Source organism: Canis lupus, chromosome 7 (genome assembly GCF_011100685.1).
Source record: "Canis lupus familiaris isolate Mischka breed German Shepherd chromosome 7, alternate assembly UU_Cfam_GSD_1.0, whole genome shotgun sequence".
In the NCBI taxonomy this organism is placed as follows: Eukaryota; Metazoa; Chordata; class Mammalia; order Carnivora; family Canidae; genus Canis; species Canis lupus.
Genome location: NC_049228.1, coordinates 44,209,650 through 44,212,723, shown reverse-complemented (window position 1 = coordinate 44,212,723; position 3,074 = coordinate 44,209,650). Strand labels below are relative to the sequence as shown.

Sequence of the window (3,074 nt, the reverse complement as noted above, 5' to 3'; positions counted from 1 at the left end):
ACTTTATTTTTTAAAACAGTTTTAAGTTCACAGCAAAACTGAGAGGAAGATGTAGAGATCTCCAATATGGCCCGTTCCTGACCCCTGCCTCCTGCACAGCTGCCCCCATTATCAACACCCCCCACCAGAGTGGGACATTTGTTACAATCTGTGAGCCGACACTGACACATCATAATCACCCAAAGACCACAGCTTACATTAAGGTTCATTCTTGGTGCTGTACGTTTTGTGGGTTTGGTCAAATATATAACAACATGTACCCACCATTATAATATCCAACAGACTAGTTTCACTCTTCTAAACATCCTCTGTGCTTTCTTATTCACGATTCCCTTCGCCCAATCCCTGGCAACCACTACTCTTTTTACTGTTTCCGTGGTCTGCACTTTATGGAATGTCCTAGAGTTGAATTCCATTGTCACAGTATGTAGCCTTTTCAGAATCACTTCTTCCAATTGGTAATATGCATTTAAGTTCCCTTCATGTCTTTTTGTGGATTGGTAGCTCATTTCTTTTTAGCACTTGAATAACATTCCATTGTCTGGATGGATCACAATTTATTCACCCATTTACCTATTGAGGGACACCTTGATTGCTTCCAAGTTTGAGCAGTTATGAACAGAGCTACAAACATCTCTATGCAGGTTTTTGTGTGGACATAAATTTTTAGCTCCTTTGGGTAAATACCAAGGAGCACAATTACTGCTTGTCTTTTAACCTTTAATCTATAAATCACCCTTCCATCTCTTCTTATCCTTATAATTTATTTTTGAAGAAACCGAGTTGTTTGTTCTTATAGAATTTTTCTCAGTTTGATTTTTTTTGGCTGCATCCCTGTGATCTTGTCTATGTGTTTTCTTTATCTGATTTATTTTCTATAAATTGGTTGTAAAATCTAGTGGTATTATTAGATTCAAATTTGATTTTTTTTTTTTTTTAGGTAAAAATATTTCAAGGGGGTGTTCAGTGTGTCTCCAGGAGCCTTTTCATCAAGCTGCCCTGAAGATGGTGTCGTGAGGCTAGTGAGGGAGATTGCTTCAAGTGATGTGGGCAGAGATGTTTCTAAGGTCTTCAACTTATAGGCATCTACTGATTGCACTGATGCATAAAACCAGCTACTATTTGGGTGCATGTGTGTATGTGTGTGTGTGTGTGTGTGTGTGTGTGTGTGTATGTGTCTTTATGTATGGATTTGCTCTCCAGAATGAGAAAAATATGGGAGTTTAGATTGCAGCTTAACCAGGGAATGCTAAATTTTCAGTCTTCTCAAGGAAATGGAGCTTAGTGAAGAGAAGACATCCTGATGCCAACAGCGAGGATTGTACAATAATAATAATATCACCATAATAAGGAGCTGGGGCCACAAGGAACAAGGGAAATGTGTTTTCATTTCCGAGCTGACTTTACTATGGCAGGCATTTTCACTTTCTACCCGGGTCCCTTTTTAGTTTTTCCATCTGTATTTGACAATTACATTAGTTGTTACGTTTAATACCTGGGATAGGGGATCCCTGGGGGGCTCAGCGGTTTAGCGCCTGCCTCTGGCCCAGGGCATGATCCTGGAGTCCTGGGATCGAGTCCCGCATCGGGCCTGCTTCTCCCTCTGCCTGTGTCTCTGCCTCACTCTCTCTGTGTGTCTCTCATGAATAAATAAATAAAATATTTTTAAAAATACCTGGGATATTTGTTCTTAGACTTCTATGACTACTGCTAATTCATGGAGCAGTCTTTAGTCAGTGGTTGAAGTTCATATTACTGCAGTACTAGGAAGTTCTAATATTGTTCAGAATGCATTGCTCCTTCATGGATTGCCAGGTTTTCTGACTCAAGTCATGAACCCCCGTGAGTTGGTATTCATTAAAAGAGGACACTCCAGTTTAAAGCCCTACTCCTTTTTTTGTTAAGTGAACAAAGGGGGTAGAGAAATGATTCCTTGGAACCAGGGTTAATGCTGGACAGCTTTTTGCACATTCCATGCCAATGGCTGTTTTTCAAGGAATTCTGGAAACATCTGTGACTGGTAGAGAAAAACCTTTGTAATGCCCACCCCCACCTCCTCCCACCGCCCCTGGGCTTTTCCTCCTCTAGCGCACAGCTCACGCTCATTGCCCTATCTCAGCTCCAAATGTCCTCTCAGTGGGAAAGTCTTCTATTCTCCCTGCCATGCTTGCCCATCTTCTTATGGCTTGCTCAAGTACCACTTTCTCCATGAAGTCTTCCCTGGTCTCAACTGCCCAAGGCTCTCAGGTCTAAACCACAGTTTAGCATGTACATTTAACTTGTGTCATTCATTAATTGCCTCTTGTGTGTTACCATCATGACTTTAATTAGCAACAATCGTACCTCGGATAAACCTCATTGGCTACGATGCTGCCACTGCGCAAAGCTACCTTCATGACTTTAACTGGAATATAAACTCTGGGAGGATAAAGACAGACCACCTCATCGATATCTTTAGTACACCCCACATCCCGGTCATGCTGCAGGTACTCAATACTCTCTGTTGATCAGTTGTTCCGTATTTGTGGAAGATGAGGGGGTAGAGAGTGAAATTTCAAAATGAAACTTATGACCCACATCAATAGCTTAAAATGTAAAATCATTAAATTATCAACAATTGGTTCAGATATGCATTAAGGCCTGTCTCAAAGTCTTGTCTTCCCTCTGCTGCCACAAATGCATACTGGGCTTAGTGCTAGAGATGTAAAGATGACAGAGATACAGAGCTTACAACCTTGTGAGTAGCTATCTTGTGACATGGCTCATGCTATGCTAGATGCAAGTCCCAGGTGATGGGATGTCAGAGAAAAGGGTGAGAACGTCCTTTTGGAAGGTCTTCCTTCATCTCTCTCCCTCCTTATTGACTTCAGTAGGTAGCTTTTCCAAGGATGGGATTTTGTAACATTACTGAGTAATGGATTCTGGCATGATTATCCCTTCACACTGGGAAAAAGGAGTTTCACATGTGGCTTTAGAGCACAAGTCCTGGAGTTCGACCTGGATTCTAGTCACAGTGCTGCCTGCCACTGTCCAGAGTGGCCTTCAGAAAGCCTTCATAACCTCTCCCAGCCCAG

The 3,074-nt window shown here is 41.9% G+C and overlaps 1 pseudogene; it reads right to left on the bottom strand.

Moving 5' to 3' along the window:
- Window positions 1–2,275: 2,275 nt before the first annotated feature.
- LOC119872762 lies at window positions 2,276–2,388 on the bottom strand (annotated as a pseudogene).
- Window positions 2,389–3,074: the final 686 nt, after the last annotated feature.